Raw genomic sequence first — 18,970 nt, 5'->3', positions numbered from 1 at the left:
TAAGACATTTTACAAAATATAAATAATCCCAAACTTATTAACAATTTAAGATTTTTAAGTATTTCTGCTTCGCCTCAACCCGTGGCGGGGATGGTTCCCATCATTCCACCAAGTTCTTGAAATGAGAACTCTGTGCCCAGGTGGAGGATTTAGAGACTTACAAAGTCAAAAAGAAATCATAACTCCTGAATTTTTAATCATCCATCCTCCTGGTGTATGATTTACCCCATAATTCCCGCAAGAAAATGAAGAAAGTTTTGAAGAACGAGTTATTCTCAATGTAAATCTGCAGTCAGCCTCTGTCAATCATGTTAGCCTTAGCCTTTGGTTAGCCTTTCCCCGCCTTCTGCCGGAAAACTACACTACGATTTAATTGCTTTGTGACTTCACCTTTTATTAAGAGGCAGAAAAACATAAAGAGCTAAACCAGGAGGCAAGCCCACTGCCGTAAATTGTCCCCTTAAGCAATGAAACTCGCCTCTCTGGTGTAATGAGGTGGGCACTGTGAAAAGCCCTGACAAGCTCAATTCTGCAAAGTCCAGAGTCCCCGTCACCCCCAGAAACCCTTACCGTTGGTTCTCTGGAACGCAGCACCATCGATCAGAAGCCGGGAGGCAGGCTGAGGGCTTTCTCACGCCAGTGTGAAGGGCACACAGCCCAGGGAGTCACCACCCTCCTCCCTACTCCATCCCAAACTTGACCTTCTGGTCTCATGGACCAATGACAACAATAACAAAAAGGGAGAAGAGAATGATGAGAGAGAAAGTTATTAAAAAAAACTTTATAACCTGACAGCACCCCATCTGCTATCCCTGGAAATCAGACTACTTATTATGTATCCCAGGCAAACACCGTTCACCAAATGTACACCCTCATGAACTTAGAAGAATTTCCTTCATCCCCACTCCACTGGCTCCCCCTTTAAGCCTTCATTTCTTCCTCTGTAGTGAGGAAAATCATCAGATTATTCCACATTTCCGATAGTACCTGAGTCCCTGCCCTCTGGATGATTACACCCAGTGCTTCAAACAAACGAAGCAGGACTTGGTGTGTAAAGCCCTGGAAAATTATCACTTAGTGACCTAAGATGCTGGCAGCTAGAAAACAAAGGTTTCAAGTATTTTGATATGTATAATAAAGTGTGTCTATGACACTGTCCCAAAAAAGCATGCAAGTCTGTGTAAGTGTGTGTGTGTGTGTGAGAAGATTTAATACAGGGTGGGGTAAAAGTAGGTTTCCAGTTGTTCACATAGAAAATAATATAATAATTAGTAAGCAGTAATCCAAGAATAAACTGTATTTCATATACTCACGACTATAAACCTACTTTTGCCCCACCCTGTATATTGACTAAGCACAGAAAAGCCTATGAGAATATACAATAAACTCAGCAGTGATTATATTAAAAGGTGGACCAGAAAGTGGGACGCAAGAGTCAACTTTTTTCTGTATATATTTTTTACGGCTTGAGTGTGTCAAAATAAATATTATTTTTGTTATTCATTTTAATTTCTAAAGTTAAATGTGGAAAAGAATGGTTATATAACAATATGGAAAACATGGAAACAATTTTTCCAAACTACAATACATAGTCTGTGCCACAGCATTTGTGTCCCTCACCTAAAGGCAAGAAGCAGTTAAGGAAAAGTCATGTAGTCATTGGAATGTCGAGTTTCTAGGTTTTGATTGTTTTTCAAAGATTTTTATTTAGGCCCTGACTGGTATGGCTCAGTTGGGTGGAGCATCGTCTAGTAACCAAAAGGTTGCAGGTTCGATTCCAGGTCAGGGAACATACTCAGGTTGCAGGTTGGATCCCCACTCAGGGCACCTACAAGAAGGCAATCAATGTTTCTCTCTCTCTCTCCCCCTCTCTCTTCCCCAGCCCCCACACCTCAAACAAAGAAAAAATGTCCTTGGGTATGGATTTAAAAAAAAAAGGACAGTGTTTGTAATGATTTTTATTTATTTATTTTTAGAGAGAGGGGAGAGGAAAGAGAAAGAGAGAGACATCAATGTGCTAGAAAAACATCAATCGGTTGCTTCTCACAGGCCCCCAACCAGGGACCTGGCCTGCCACCCAGGCATGGGTCCTGAGGAGGAATCAAACCTCGGACCATTAGGTTTGCAGCTGACACCCAACGTACTAAGCCACATCAGTCAGGGTTCAGTAGTTTTGGGGAAAGAGCAGACAGAATATCTAAAACAAGATCATCTAAAAGATCTAGCTGGTTTTGCAGAATTAACACTGAGCAAATGGAAAAAGTTCCTACGTAGTAACATGAGGTCTTCCTCTTGCATGCCAGACTGTGGTAGGGGAGCCTAGGAGCGTCTTCCTGGTACTGGGCGAGCATGCTCATGAAAAATCTAACTCAACTAGATGAAGACTTTCTCCACTGACTTTTTGCTAAAGAATCACCCAAGCACAGAAAAACTAACAAAATAAAGATCAGAGTTCCAAAGGACTGTAATTTGGATTGGAGCTTTCTTTGAAAGAAATCACAAAAACTGCAAATGGCTACTCATTTGGAAAAAAATTAGTTTTCATTCACATTGCAAATCACACCTCAGACCAAGTTTCGTGCAGATGAAATATTTTATAATGTGAAATGAAACCATCGAATGACAGTAAGAAAACGCAGGTGGAATTTCTAGGCAACCCTGTGGTTGGTGGTGTTGATATTCGTTCATTCATTCCAGAAACACTACATGCTAAGCAGCAGGAGCCTCGCTGTGGACAACACAGACACAGCCCCTGTTCCGATGGAATCACAAGCTAGAAGGGAAAACAGAAAAATGAAATAGAAATAACTTCATACTGATGCGTGCTTAAAGGGAGGAAAGAGCAGGATTGTAAAGGAGAGAATATTGGAGAGAATAACCAGCATTCATGGCCCTCTGACTGAGGTGAGATTTAAGCTGATGCCTAAAAAGCGACGATCTTGGTGACAGCTAACCACAGACGTGCACTTCTTTGCTCAGGGTGGTTTTCTAAGAGCTTTGGAGGAATTAACCCACTTAGCCCTCCCAAGAGCTCTGGAACAGGTACTGTTAGCACGATGATTCTTGGTTACAGGGAGGCAGAGGTGCAGTAACCTGCCCAAGGATGCAGAGCCAGTATAAGGGGGAAGCTGAGTGGACCCGAGCAGCCTGCTCCAGAGCTCCCTGGGAGCTGCCTCCCCGAAAGAGAAGGAGCCAGCCCCAAGAGAGGTGTGTGAGCACAAGTGTGCACGCACGCACACAGGCACACATTCCAAGCAGAGGAACAGCACCTGCAGAACCCCCGGGGGCAAGAAAGAGGTTGGCCTGCTCCCTGAATTGGAAGGAGGCCAGCGGGGATGGAACACAGTGTTCTAGAGTGAGAGACATAAGTGAGGCTGGAGAGCAGGCAAAGACCGATCATGCCTGGCCTTGCCGGCCACAGTACGGAGACTGTCATGCGGGCTCAGGCAGGGGTGTGCCAAGATATGACTACGTATCAAACAGAACACTCTGCTATGCGAAGAGCAGATTCGGGGGAACAACACTGAGGCATTCCTGCTTCCTCGTGGCCTTTGTGGAAAATATTAGACTTCTAGACCTGGGAATCTACCCCTGTGCCACCTCAGTTCATCACCATTGTCGTGAGGCATGGAGAGTGTGGAGTCAGGGACAGAGAGCCTCGAAGGCACACCCCACTCTGCCACTGACCATTTCCGTGGCCTCACAAGAGCATGTCACTGAATTCCTCCCAGCAACCTCCTCCTCTGTAAAATGAGGTTAATAATAGCTGCTCCACCTCCCTCACAGCTGTGCTGGGAGCGTCAGGTACGACGATGCGTCTGAAAGTGTTCTATGAGTTTACAAAGCACTTTAACATTCTAGTTATTCCTGTTACGACTGTTTCCTCATGACCCTTGACCTCTCAGCATCAACTCAGGCAGGGATGGATATCTGCGACCTTCAGGGTGGCCACTGTGTTAACACTAACAATACTACACTGTCGGCACTTTAGTGTCTACAAATTTGGTAATCACATTTCATTGAAAACAAGCATAACCTTTGGTTTTCGTAATTATGAGCACGGACTTCTCGAAGGCAATCGCAGCAGCTAACAACGAATGAGCGTGTGCCCAGAATCAAGCTCTATCCAAAGTACTTTACATCAGCTATCACCTAGCACCACTATGAGGGAGGTTTGATTATTATTATCATTTTATTGACAGGGAAATGGAGGCAGAGTGGTATAGCCATGATTTGAGCTCAGCCACCTAGCTCTAGAGCCCATGCTTTTATCCACTGTCCTGCGATTCTTCTTGTGACAAAGTGAATTACAGAGTGGACAGAAAGGAGCCAGTCAGCAGGCCACAGCTCTGGAGTATTAGAGGCAAGAATACGGACCTGAACAAGGACACCTGGAATCTTTTTAAAAGGCAAACAAAAGGACATCTGCAATCTTTTTAAATTGCTAACTACTAGTGTTGCTGAGGGCTGAGGGGCATCAGGTACTTGCATACGCTGCTAGTGAGACTATAAACCGCTGCTAGTGAAACTATAAACCGCCACAACCTTCTGAGAAGACAATTAGCGGCGTGTATCAAAACCTGGACAGTAAAGTCCCACATTCCCACTGACGGGAGCGCAGCAATGCCGCTTGTAGCAATCTGACCTAGGTGAATCGTGCATGTGCACGAAAGATGTTCATTGCACTGTTATTTCTGAAAGCAAATACAGAAAAACAAATGTCCGACAAAAGGAGATGGGGTAGAGAAACCACGGCACTCCCATGTAAGTGAACATGGTGAAGTCATTTAAAATATGGTACAGCAAAAAGAAGATCAGCATTTTGTTAAGGAAAAGAAGTGTGTGAAAAATGCCCTTGGTATGGGCCTTGGTCCCTGACTACCTCAAGTTCTGAGTGGGCTCACCAGCTGCGTGCGCACGGCCAAGTCATGTAATTTCTCTGAAGCCCAGTTTTGTTATGTTTACATGCGGATACAAAATGCACCATCCTCACAGGGTAGTGAGAATTAATGACTTCACGTATGTAAAATGCTTGGCACAGAGCCGGGCACCAACAGGCTGGTGATGTCGCTCATTTGAAAACCCCTGGCAAATTGACCCACACAACACACACATCACTACAAACACTGCCGATAAGGCAGGGTAGTTTCAACGCTGATGATCTCTGGATACGGAGCACCAGAGTTTTCCTCTTAAATTCTCAGTATTTCCTAGGTTTTCTGTACTTGAATAAAAGCCAGTAATGCATTAATATTTAAGTGTCTCCATTTTTTCAAGTAGCTTTAATAATACTCCTTTCAATCTATTGATTTTCTCTAGCACAATTCACTCCATGCATATTGTGTTTATGGAAATGGGGTGTTTTATTGACTTAATATAAAGAGTAATACATTTTCCGCTTTACAGAGTCAAACAGCTTGCTCATATTTCATCCTATAAATGTCTTTTCTGCACCCATATATACATTCGCCGATTAGGAGCATTCTGAGGGATTACTGGAGCACAAAAGGTAGGGGAGAAATAGATTAATGTCTCTTAAGAAGGAAACATAAAAGAGAAAGGCATGCTAACTTCATGATAGGCATATGGAAAAAAGTATACCTTACCTCAATTATGTATGGCCAGAAATTACTGCAATAAATATTTCAACTCTGTGGACGATCTCCTAGTGGGTCAGCAGACAGAAGCAATCCAGCAGTCCAGCTGTCTACCCAGTACCCTGACGATCATTCTGAAAGACAGAGGAATCTCGTTGAGGGAAATGTGATAGAGAAACATTCCCTTCCAGGCTCCAGACCTACAGGAAAGAGGACTCAATTCCGAGAGACAGCCATGCAGTGCAGGGACCCAAGTACAGTTAAGTCATTTTCCTGTTGGGGCAGAAGGGGCAGGCCACAGCAGGAGAGAACCTGGAATGTCATGCAAACGCAGGTCTCCTCTGCTTTAGGGAAAAGCTAGTCGCTGGCTCTTGGGGTACATCTCTCCCCATCACGTCAAGGAAAAGGGCTGGCCCCTCCCAGCCTGTCACCTTCACTCCCATTGCTATTCTCCATTCATACCTCAGAAGCTCATGAACATCATCAATTTTTATCTGTGAATATCTCTCATTTCTATCAGACCACTCCATTAAGAAACATGCAGCCAGCCTTTCTCTGAAAACTAGCTCCACTGAAGATCTCTGCAATGGCAGTCCGGGGGATTATTTTCAAGTCATCCTCCCCCTGTCCATCATCCTTCAGTCCACCGCAACTTGCCCTTGTATGTCCTACTGCTCTCAACCTCTTTTTCACTCCAATCTACCGCCCTTGCCAAATTCTTCCACACCCCTGCCTGTTTATCACAGCAGGCTCGAAGCTGGTCTCTCTGCAGATCGCCACCTGTCCGCTCTCCCTTGCAGGACAACTAACTGCTTTCATCTTACTACCTGTATAACCTTGAACGGGTGCCCTCTCTCCTGGGTCTCATGTCTCTTTACTACCAAACGAAGAACTGGTTTGAATGTTCTCTATCCTCCCTGTGCTTTGAAGTCAGATACCCCTGCGCTTGGATCCTGGTCCAGGCACTCGGCAAAACTTAGACAAATTCTATTTCCTCAGAACTCAGTGAGTTATATATAAAATGATAGTAATATCATCTGCCCTTAAGGCTGCTGCAAGGATAAAAACTATGAGATCTTGTCCGGTCAGGAACGACTACTGAACAAACAGCCATTCCCACCCCCGCTGATAGGATTACCTCCAACTCCAAAGTTCCCTGTTCTCATTTCCAAGTCTAGCATTCTGTTATTTCTTATCCATGGGGGTAATACATTTCTCACCCATCAAAAAAAGAAACTCCTCTACTAACATTCACATTCTTCTGTAGTCTAAATCTACTTTATCTCATCCTCTTCCAACATCCACCAAATACCCTCTGTTCTAACCAGACAAGTCGACAGACTCTCGCTTCACACCTACCATTCCCCATGCCCAGTGCAGCTTTCCTTCCCCTCCGGCAGGCCCAGCTGCAGTCCTCGTCCTAGCCAGGCGCACCGTTCCGACAACGTAGCTCTCACACCGTGGGGTTAACTGTACTGCCCGCTGTTTTCTGTTTACTGACCTTAGTTGTCCAGCTGGAAAGGGACTCTGCTGATTGTTTCATGTTAGTTTTTCACTTTTCAGCCTGGACAACATCAGAGTTTTTACAAACCCAGTATTTTTTGCATCAATTCAGCAAATAATTTTTTGACATTTATAAGCCTTTGTGTCTTGAGGTAAAATTCTTTTATTACTCCACAATTATCTTTTCTCTCTAAAAAATCTGATCGTGCCCTGGCTGGTGTGGCTCAGTGGATTGAGCGCAGGCCTGCGAACCAGACGATCGCAGTTCGATTCCCAGTCAGGGCACATGCCTGGGTTGCAGGCCAGTTCCCGGCGGGGGACCCATGAGAGGCAACCATACATTGATATTTCTCTCCCTCTCTCCTTCCCTTCCCTTCTAAAGAAATGAATAAAATCTTTAAAAAAAAATCTGATCGTGGTAAAATACATGTCACATAAAATTTAACATCTCAACCATTATTTTAAAGTGCACAGTTCAATGGTGTCACACACACGCACACTGCTGCGCCACCCACCTCACACATGGGACCTGTCCCGCCATCAAGAGCAGACCACCACCCACAACCCAGGGGCCTGGTCATGGAGCCAGGACAGGAGCTCGAGCATGTTCACTGTGCATAGATCTTGTGTTAAAGCGAACGTGTCCTTATTGCCAAAAAATGTATGACCCAACTCCCAGCAACAGGGATGAACCACAGTGGGAAGAACTGTTTCCTAGACTCTGCCCCTAAAAAGATGGCTGAAGCCCCAAGACTAAAGGAAAATTCTAAGGTAAATGAGAAGAAGCGGTGATGGCTGAAAGGAGATGAAGAACAGATAAGGACAAGATGGGGGTGGTAACAGAGGAGGAAACTAATCCAAAGGACCCTGAGCAGAGGACCCTGGACTCAACAGTTAGTAAGGGCGTCACTGAGGGCAATTTTCCACAAGCCTGGTACAGGATGTAGGCTGCAGCGGATTAAGGGAGAAACTGGAAGAGCAAATTGGAGATGAGCAGAGACAGAACACAGTGCAACATATGGATCATATGTCAGAAATGTACACTCAACACCTGCGTGATCCTATGAACCAATCTCATCCCCGATACATTTAATAAACAAACAAAACAAACAAACTGTGGTTAGGAAGCCGAACAGTCTGTGCTGGTTCTTTTCTACCCTGACGTTTACCTGACTGACCAGCTCAGTAAAAACACCTCACCTCATTCCTCCTTCCTTCTGCACCAGCCATTCCTTTAAGTTTCACACTAGTAAACTCTCTTCTTCCCCCTCCTCTGCGACATGTCTTTACTGTTAAGTGTCATTCTGGCAACAAGATAAATATTTATGTTTAGGAACCAAGGCCATTGGATCAGTCACTACAAACTTAACCCTATGCCAGGTACTAGACTTTCTAACACTCCAAATACCCTTAGAGGTTCTTCAGCAGCTTCTACTTCAGCGATGTTTGTAGTAACACTATACACCTGAGCCCAAGCTTTCGTCGGGGGTGAGGCAGCGCTGGGCTGGATAAATATTTTATGTACTGCTTGTACTGAAATTCTAGACGAAGGGGCATCCATGGGTCCTCCGTAAACGTCCTGGTTGCCCAGACAGCATTTTCTAGAATTCATGCAGTGCGGAGGCTGCACCACCGTTTGCTCCTGGTTTCAGCTGCAGACAATGTATTCAATCACAATGTAACAGTAACACCCCTAGCCTAGCGATAGAGCGCTCTGCTCTCAGTTCCGCCCAGTGGGTGGGCTTGTCATCCTAAAGGGGGACTCTAGATAGGTTAGGCCTACATTTCAAAAACAAAAAAAAGTAAAATATCATACAGGAAGAAAACAGTTGTGTAGAGAGCTGTCAGTTTTCTTACAGATAGTGGCAGGGTCTGGAGTAATTTCCCCCATGAACACCCAGGTACAATTTCTTACAATGGAAAAGAACAGTCCAACTTGGTAATGGACATTTCCAATCGCCTCACTTAATTTTTCCTTAAAAACCTGCACTAATGTTGTAACAACATATAAGCAGCTAGATTTACACAGCTTGTATGTTTTTTGAAAAAATCAACAATGACACATTCTCTTAAACTAATATGGTTCCCAGGGAAAACAGAAATAAGTATATCAAGTTTTTTTAAATTTGTATAGAGGACTCAAGAAAAGTGCTTTTCTCCTTTAGGATTAGTCATTCAGACAGATCTGACTGACTGCTAGTCACGTAAACTATGCTGCTAAACTAAGTATTCCCCCCTCAATTGCATAGCAAAATCCAAAAAAAAGAAAAAATAGTCACACTTGAGAGACTATGAAGGGAATAAAGGACACTTCCTAACTTGATATCTAGATATATAAAGTAGGAAGGCTATTTCCATTTAAAGCAAAAAAAACAAAGGTCACTGCTTTTTTTTTTAAATGATCATATCAGATCAGAAAGCGAATTCCTCTCTGATAGGGTTACCATTTGGCTCAGTTCTACCCTTTCAATTGTTAGCCCCAGGGTGGAAAGTTCTGCATTCTCCAGTGCTTCTCCCTGTTCCGTTCCCTGCGGCGGAAGTGCCCACACTGGGGGTGACCTGGGATGAGGCGGCAGAAGCCCCTCGCTGTAGCCTGAGTGAGGGAATGACGTTCAGCAGTTGGTCACTGCTCGGCCGGGGGCTCTGGAAGATGCCATAACGAGCATCAACATTTAAATGAGAAGTAGCTTTACTTTTCCAGATAATGATTTATAAAAGGGGCTATTAAAACACACACAGGCACTCGCACATACTCCTCATACCCAAAGGTGGCGGCTCTAAAATGTTGGCACAAATTACAACCATCTTAGGGGCTTATTAAGGCGCATATTCCTGGCCTCAGAGTTTCCAACTCAGGTCTGGAGTGGGGCCTGAGAATGTGCATTTCTAACGAACTCTCCGTTTCTGCTGCTGGTGATCAGGGGGCCACATTTTGAGAACCACACAGACAGAGACATGAACTTGAAGGGCGAGCAGCAGCTCCTTGGGCGAAGATACCATCCTTGCGTCAGTATGCGTATTCATTCCCCAGTCGTTTACCTAGCACCTCACCTCAGGTGTAACAGGATGTAATGCTTTCCAACAAAGACAACGTCCCTCGCCCACTCTCCCACATGTGGGAAACAAAGCTGCTCTTCCAGGAAGAAGCACCAAGTTTAGCAGGAAGCTTCCTGGCTGTCAAACCCAAGCTATGCCCCAGGGGCCAAGGACAGCTCCCAAAATGAAATGGAGTATGGACTGTCAGTGACTATCAAAGAAGCGGAACAAATGGCACAGATTGTTGTTGGTGTTGAGATTGCAGTACAAAAGGATGAATTGCCCATGAGGCAGGAGGAGCGCACTAACGGCACATGGGTAACGGAGAAGAGGACTGAAGGCAGGAGACCCATGCAAAACCAGACACAGTTCCCGGCAGAGCAGAGGCAACTCAAATATTAGTTCCTCTCCTGCTTCCTTATCAAGATCTTCTCTCTGCACCTTGGAAAGTCAGGTTCTGGGGTTCCCTAAGGAGGCTGCCCCCCTGCTGCCTACCTGTGTCTCGCCTCAGCACCCCAAAGCACTGAAACTGCATAAACAATTGCGGGAAGACAGCACCGAGCCAGTGGTTCTCAAACTTCAGAGAGCATCACAAATATGTGTGGAAGGTGTTTTTCAAAACATAAATTGTTGTGCTCCCTAGCTTAATTCTGTACTTCTGGCTAACGCCTAACAATTTAAATTGCTAACAGGCTTTCAGATGATGGATGATGCTGGCCCAGGTACAACAGTTTGAGAACCATTCATTAAGCATATCCTTTGCAATTATCTAGAATACTATCTTCTCTAATTAATTTATTGCATAATACAGAAGGCTCTTAGTACAACACTAAGAATGTGGCTTTTGTTATCAACCATGTGACTTACCTCGGGCAAGCACTGTACTAACTTTCTCTGTGTTTTCACTTTCCATACATAAACTGAGAATTCCTGCATCCGTGACACTGTAAATCTGATTAAAGTGTATTACTTTGTAATTTTAAAGATGCTACCAAGTAATAAGTTGCCACCTTGTCTCTTAGAATATTGTTGACTTCCTTAATCAAAATGATATGTAACTTTTAAACAAGTACCAGAGACCTCTCATTTACCAGGCAAGACGGGAGAAGATTTTCAACTTAAACAAAAGATAAAGCCCAGCAAATGTTAGCCTTCTCAAAATTATAAATAATGTGAAAAGATGCATTTGATTCTTCTTGTGAAAAAGACTTATTCAATCAAATTCTACTGTGTGCATAAAGACAGAATAAAATACACACAGGTTTCAATTGAAAAAACATATACACTTTTAAAAGACAGATAGATAGTAGTATTTCCAATAATGAATTACAAAACAAAGGCTCCTTTCCTTTTGAGAATGGGATGGCACGGGTGCTCATTTCAATATTAACAACCACAGAAGTGTCACATTTCATTCTAGCAAGGGAATTGAGGCCGGTTTCCCCAGGATGCCCCAGTCAACTGGGTCAAGCTGTAAAGTATGCCAAGGAAATGCTCTCCCAAACCTCATTCATTATCAGAGCCCGGGCTCTGGTATTTCAGCACAAACAGCTGGTGCCCTGCCCGGTCACCATCCTCCTGCTCCTTAGGCTTTATGGAATGTTACAGGCACGGAACTTCCATCGCCTTCCTTAAAAGAGGAGTGGGTTTGAGGTGAGCCATTCAAATTACTGCAGCCCAAGGGCTGAGGGCAGACGATGCTCGTGAAGCATCAGTGATTCCCACTTCTGTTGAACAAGATGAGCCCTTCCACTACCAAGGCAAACCCAGGTCACCGTGGCAAACGCCCTGCCAGCACAGTCCCATCAAGCCTCCTGCCTGACCCCTCCAAGCAACTCCCAGCTTTCTCCTCTGAGCATCTAATGGAAGCCAGCTTCAGTTACAAAGGCAAAAAGTGCACTGTTCATCTACTGTGGACCAGGCTGACATTCCCAAACATTCTCAAAGAGTGCGTTCTCGTTACTCTGTAACGGAGGAGGGCTGACCTTTCTGCATCAACCGTTCTTACAAGGGATGAATTCCTGTCTTTGCATTCAGCATTTCCGAAGCAAACATCAATCGATCTCAGGGGAGAGGAGTGAGCCAAACAACACTGTTAACCATTTTCATATTTTCTTTAAAATAAGAACTAAACAATAACCTTTGACTTCTGGAATCCCTGTTACCCTCAATACCCTCCTTTTCTCACTGGCAGTGACTTACATACTTCTAGCTTTAAAAAATAAATAAAAAGTCCTGACTTTTATTTATTAAACAGATTTAGAGAGTGGTAAGGCAGCAATTTTCATTTACTGATCCCGGCCCTCCATATATTTTGATTGCCGAGGCTGCATTTGGTAATGGCATTAATTCACTAGGTCACAGAGGAAGAACGTGACCAATGACAGGGACCACATGTCAGCATCATGGATTCTGCGAAACAGACTCCTCCACCCTGCCAGTAATGCAGATCTGTACGGCTCACATATTTGTCTCAGAATATGCTGGAGCCCTGACCAGGGTGGGTCAGTTGGCTTGGAGTCGGCCCACAAAGTGAAAGGTCACCAGTTCGATCCCCGGTCTGGGCACACACCTGAGATTGGGTTTGACCCCAGTCAGGGCACAACAAGAGGCAACCAGTTGATGTTTCTCTCCCACATCAATGTTTCTCTTCCTCCTGTTGTCCCTCCCTTCTCCTCTAACAATAAATAAATAAAACATTTAAAAAAACATGCTGGAAACAAACAATACCTTCCTGTTAAACCTAATCTTTACTGGATTAGGAAAAAGTCCAGCCATTGTTAATGGAACAGGGACAGTTTGTGCAATATTGATATAACCTGGAAGCCAAGGAGAGTGGACTGGAACACACATGTGTGAATGACATTTCACTGTACTAGTCACAGTACAGCCATTGAGTGATGTGTACTGTGTGGCTGTCGCATTCACAATGACTGAGTGAAGAGCAATGAATCTGCATCACATTTTGCGTTAAGCTTGAACATTCCTCTGCACAAGCTATTTGGTTAATTTAGAAGGCCGCTGCTATGGGCAACCAGTGATTGGCAACTTCACCAGGACAACACGCCTGTCATGCACCACATCTCGTGCAGAGTTTATTGGTGAAACATCAAATCACCCAGGTGACTTAGCCCTGCTACAGTCCAGATTTGGTACCCTGCAACTTCTGGCTTTTCTCAAAACTAAAATCACCTTTAAAAGGGAAGAGATTTCAGACCATCAATGAGATTAAAGAGACCATCAGAGACAGGGCATCTGATGGCAACTGGGAGAACTGTGTGAGGTCCCAATGTGCCTACTTTAAGGGGATTGAGGCATCATTGTCCTATGTACAATGCTTCTTATATCTTGTTTCTTCTTCAATAAGTGTCTCTTTTTTTGCCCTGGCTGGTGTAGCTCAGTGGATTGAGCTCGGGCCTGTGAACCAAAGGATCGCAATTCAATTCCCAGTCAGGGCACATGCCTGGGTTGCAGGCCAGTTCCCAGCAGGAGACTCACGAGAGGCAACCATACATTGATATTTCTCTCCCTCTCTCCTTTCCTTCCTCTCTAAAGATAAATAAATAAAATCTTTTTTTAAAATGTCTCTTTTTCATATTACATGGCTATGTAACTTTTCACATTATAAAACTATGAACATTAAAATGGACACCTTCTGGACAGACCTCGCATACTGTGGTAATGTCTGACAAGATGGCAGAGGACGAAAAAGCAAGTTCTAAAGAGATCTGCCACTTGATACAACAACTTTACCGTGTCCCAGATAAAGAAAAAAATCGTATTTAAAAAATCCTCTAATAGTAAGACAGAATGATAGGAAGATCGTTCTGCTAGAAACAGCTACTGTTACATCAGTTAAAGAACAAACCAAGGCAGACTTGCGGTCAAGATGGAGGCATAGATAAACATGCCTCATGTCCTCAAACAACTATAGCAAAAATTACAACTAGACCACAAAGCAAATATCACCCACAAGAGTCAGAATATTGAGCTGTATAGAAGTCTGACAACCAAGGGTTTAAAGAAGCAACATTCATCCAGATGGAAAGGAGGCGTGGAAATGTGGAGAGGCTCAGAGAGGCAGCAGAAAGGGTGTCTCCACATTCACGTGTGGTGGATAAAAACAGAGAGGAGATACCTCAGGAGCAAGTGATCCCAGCCCCAGACCAGACCACCCAGCCCAGGATTCCAGTGCCCAGAAGATAAATCCCCATAACTTCTGGCTATAAAAACAGTGGGGACTGAGGAGCAAAAGAAACTGCAGGATTCTTAGGAGACGCCTCTTAAAGGGTCCACGACACACTCAGAACTTCCACTCCCTCTGGGATTCAGCACCAGGGCAACAGCTGGCAAGGCACCAGAGGCACAGAGGGAGAAGGGGAGAAACTGAAGGGACTGGCATCAGGGCGAGTGCTGGAAGACAGCTTCCTCCTGGGCAAAACTCCAGAGGCTAGGCAGCGGCACTGCCTCCTCTCTGAGCGCTCCCACACACAGAGCCACAGAGTGGTAACATGGGTTGCCCTGCCCTGGAGATTACCTAAGGCTCTGCTCAATACAATTTACAGGTGTGCTTTTCTACAGTGGTCATACTATTAAGACAGGGAGTCAAAGCAGCTCTACCTAATACACAGAAACAAACTCAGGGAGGCTGCCAAAATGAGGAAACAAAGAAATGTGGCCCAAATGAAAGAACAGAACAAAACTCCAGAAAGGAGCTAAACAAAATAGAGATAAGTAACCTATCAGATGCAGAGTTCAAAACGTTGGTTATCAGGATGCTCAAGGAAATCACTGGGTACTTCAACAGCATAAAAAAGACGCAGGCAGAAATGAAAGCTACATTAAATGAAACAAAGAGAAATTTTTCAACAGTGGAAGGGATGATTTGAGAATCAAATCAACAATATGGAACAGAAGGAAGAAAAAAGCATTCAAACAGAACACTAAGAAGGAAAAAGAATTTAAAAAATGAGGATAGGCTAATGAACCTTCGGAAACATCTTCAAATATACCAACATCCAAATCGCAGGGGTGCCAGAAGGAGAAGAGGAAGAGCAAGATACTGAAAACTTATTTGAAAAAATAATGAAAGAAAACTTCCCTAATTTGGTGAAGGAAATAGACATACAAGTCCAGGAAATACAAAGAATCCCAAACAAGATACACAAAGAGGGCCATACCAAGAAACATCATAATTAAAACGTCAAAGGTTAAAGATAAAGAGAGAACCTTAAAAGCAGCAAGAGAAAAGCAAAGAGTTACCTACCTACAAAGTTACCTACAAAGGAGTTCCCGTAAGACTGTCAGCTGATTTCTCAAAAGAAATTACAGGCGCAAAGGGAGTGGCAAGAAGTATTCTAAATGATGAAAAGCAAAGACCTACAACCAAGGTTACTCTATCTAGCAAAGCTATCATTTAGAATGGAAGGGCAGATAAAGTACTGTCCAGACAAGGTAAAACTAAAGGAGTTCATCATCACCAAGTCATTATTATATAAAAAAGAATATCAAAACTATAAACATTAAAATGGCAATAAATTCACAACTATCGACAATTGACTCTAAAAACAAACTAAGCAAACATGCACAACAGAAACAGAATCATAGATATGGAGATCATTTAGAGGGTTATCAGTTGGGAGGGGGGAGTTGGTGAACGGGGGAAAAGTTGCTGGGATTAAGAAGCATAATTGGTAGGTACAAAATAGACAAAGGGAGGTTAAGAACAGTGGGGAAAAGGAGAAGCCAAAGACTTATATGCATGACCCATGGACATGAACTAAGAGGCAGGTAGTGATAGAGGGGATGGGGGTAATGGAGGCAGGGAAAACAGGGAAAAATTAGGACAACTGTAATAGCATCATCAGTAAAATATATTTTAAAACCATACGGAGGTGAAGAATGCACTTATGTATTAAAAATTCTTGCTTGACATGTATGTTCTTTAAAAATTATATATATATATATATGTACTTGTAATCACTATTTATTGCAAATACAAGCTAGAGATGTATAAGTGGAGGGAAAATATTGACTTTCCAGTTTAAACTTGTTTTAAACTGAAATGCCTGACAAAAGAAAAACGGACATGTCCTCCCAGCGACCTCCTGGGGGAACACAAACACACGTGCTCCCAAGGTGCGCTGGGCCTGCACCCACAGGTAAACAGGGGAGAGTGTCTCAGGGTGAGTTTAGGACTTGATTTTATGAGCCAAGAAGCTGAGGACCACAATCTGAGTCCTTACCAAACACTTATCAAGCACTGTCCTACAAACCCACTGTTTCTTCTCTGAATAATCTGTGTACTGCTTTTTAGACAAATTAATTGCCTTTAATTTTTCTAATAAATTAAGAAACATCTTACTTTAGCTGTCAATTTCTCAGCTGAGACTCTATGCTCCAATTGCATTTCAGCCTTCATTCAAAAAAGTGGAACTATGTAAGTTTCTGATGTAAATTTGCATGAGCTCTAAGTATGGTGGCCAGAGAGCATATCTCGGTAAGTGTTTCCCTATAAGAAATGTGTTCTTTCTTTTTATTTTTTTAAGATTTTTTTCTGTTTTTTATCTTTCTTTTTTTAAAGATTTTTATTTATTTATTTTTAGAGAGAGGGGAAGGGAAGGAGAAAGACAGGGAGAGAAACATCAATGTATGGTTGCCTTTCAGAGGCCCCCTACGGGGGACCAGGCCCACAACCCAGGCATGTGCTCTAGACTGGGAATCGAACCAGCGAGCCTTTGGTTTGCAAGCCTGTGCTCAATCCACTGAGCTCCACCAGCCAGGGCTGTTCTTTCTCTAAAAATTTCTTTTTATTTAAAAGTGAAGCATGGCTATTATCTTACCTACTAAAAAGAAAAAAAACAACATGCCTTCTTCAACAACGTGTGATCTCCTTTATTAAATCTTAACAAGCAAGGCATTCCTGACTAAGACTTTTTATTTTATTGTATTTTCCCAGTGTGGATGTTCAGAATTTGCATCTAAGCAGGGCTCTAACCTTAGAACAAATCCTTTGATATGTGCTGCAAAGAAAACACTGTGCATCTTCTCCACTGCCACAGCCTCTGGTGGAGGTCTGCTCTGGCTCTGGCGAGCACGTAGCTGTGTCATGTATCACTGTTTGCCTGGGTAAAAACAATGCCCTTTCTTGTGGAGAAGACACGCGACGCCGCCTTGTCGCACCAACAGCCCACAGAGGAGCGGTCCAGGAGGGAGCCCTGCAGCGGGGTGTGGGAGTGCCAGAGCCGTCCTTCCCCCCAGAGGGGTGGGGCGCAGGGCAAGGGGCACTCACATACCACTGTGGGGGTAAACACCGGTCCCATTTTTTAAAGAAACCAAATTGGCAAAATGCATCAAGGGCCTTTGAAGTGGTTCCAGTTTTAAAAATAAATGTTAACATCTGACCCCATAATTTCGCTTCTAATAATACACACTAAGAAAACAATGTTTAAAAATAAAACCCATAGATTTGGATATAAGTACATTCACTGCCCAACTATTATAAGAGAGACTATTTCTAAAAGTCAGAAATTTCAATTGTTATTAAATTGTTATGCAGACACTAAATGTTTATGAAGTTGATTAAGGTGAACAAATACTTGGTTAATAAAATTGTGAAACCTGGTTATGTAGTTTTAAGTTTACATAAAAATGTGTAAATAACTGGATGGAAATATATCAACATTTTAACAGTGTTTGCTCTTGGCCTAAAAACAGTCTTAGATGAATGATTTTAAAACTTCTGAAGCTTAAACGTGGTGAAAATGAATGAAGTAATATATGTTAAAAAGCTTGCCACCACGCCTGGCCTGCCGCTCGCTAGGAGAAACGTGAGCTGTCACCACACAGGGCCACCTTCTGCCCCACACGGGACTGACTAGTTTGCGCCTCAGTCCATCACAACTTCTGGGCTTCGTTTTCCTCTCTGTAAAGTGGGGATCATCACAGTTACCTCACAGAGGCATGAAAATTAAATGAAACAAAAAATGCCAAGTGCTGAACTTAGGCACTCAGTAAAATGTTCTTTCTCTCTTTAGAAGACTATAAATTTTGTTCACGCTGAAAAGCCTTGACCCAAATTTTAAAAATTAACTCTAAATTCAACATGCATGGCCACTTAACGTTCTAGCACTACAGGAATGTACTCAGATGAGAAGGTCTTACCGACAAGTTCACGCACTGTTCCAGGTGCCCAACAGGCTTTAAAAGGTGCCAATGTTGCACTGAAGTTCTACAAGGGACTTAGAGGATGCTTTTCAAAAGACAACATTCCCATGGATGCATGAATAGCTTTAGCAATCTCAACATGTACTTCCTTTATATGGCACGTCCAAATTAGGAAACGCTGCAGGAGCTTTCCTTGTTGGCTCCACTCGATGCAGAAGGGACTTAAATGAGTTGTGTTCTGCACAAGAAACCTTTAAACCCACCTGCACAAGGCTGGATGGGAGCAAACATGAAACCATTCTTTCCACTGCAATAACTGTGCGGTAAGTCTTTAAAGATGGCCCTGCTACCATTTTCTCCCCAGGAGTAATGAGATAGGAAAGGTGGATGGGTGCGGAAGATCTAAAGGGTCTCCAGCTCTCTGGTTTATTTAAATTACCAAAACTTTGCTTAATATGCTTAGTGTTTTTTTATTAATCTTCATCCAAGTACATGTTTTATTGATTTTTTTAGAGATAAGGAGGGGGTAGGAGGGGGAGGGGGAGAGACACAGGCAGAGAGAGGGAGAATCATCGACTGGTTGGCTCCCTTACACACCCCAACAGAGAAATGAACCTGCAACCCAGGCATATGCCTGACCAGGAATCAAACCTGCAACTTTTTGGTGT

General features: G+C 43.4%; 1 protein-coding gene across 2 annotated transcripts in view; it reads right to left on the bottom strand.

Annotated features, from left to right (window-relative positions):
* Window positions 1-5,731, bottom strand: part of KANK1 (KN motif and ankyrin repeat domains 1) — a 126,379-nt gene extending 120,648 nt beyond the window's left edge. For both annotated transcript variants that reach the window (XM_037061719.1, XM_037061720.1), the window contains exon 1: window positions 5,607-5,731. The gene's annotated coding sequence lies outside the window, so the exon portion shown is untranslated. The remainder of the gene's footprint in view (window positions 1-5,606) is intronic.
* Between the last annotated feature and the right edge of the window lie 13,239 nt (window positions 5,732-18,970).

The sequence above is a fragment of the Sturnira hondurensis genome, unplaced genomic scaffold (genome assembly GCF_014824575.4).
Source record: "Sturnira hondurensis isolate 20B ecotype Veracruz unplaced genomic scaffold, ASM1482457v3 Scaffold0013515, whole genome shotgun sequence".
Taxonomy (NCBI): Eukaryota; Metazoa; Chordata; class Mammalia; order Chiroptera; family Phyllostomidae; genus Sturnira; species Sturnira hondurensis.
The sequence above is the reverse complement of the archived record's forward strand: the minus strand, read 5'-3'. Positions and strand labels throughout refer to the sequence as shown.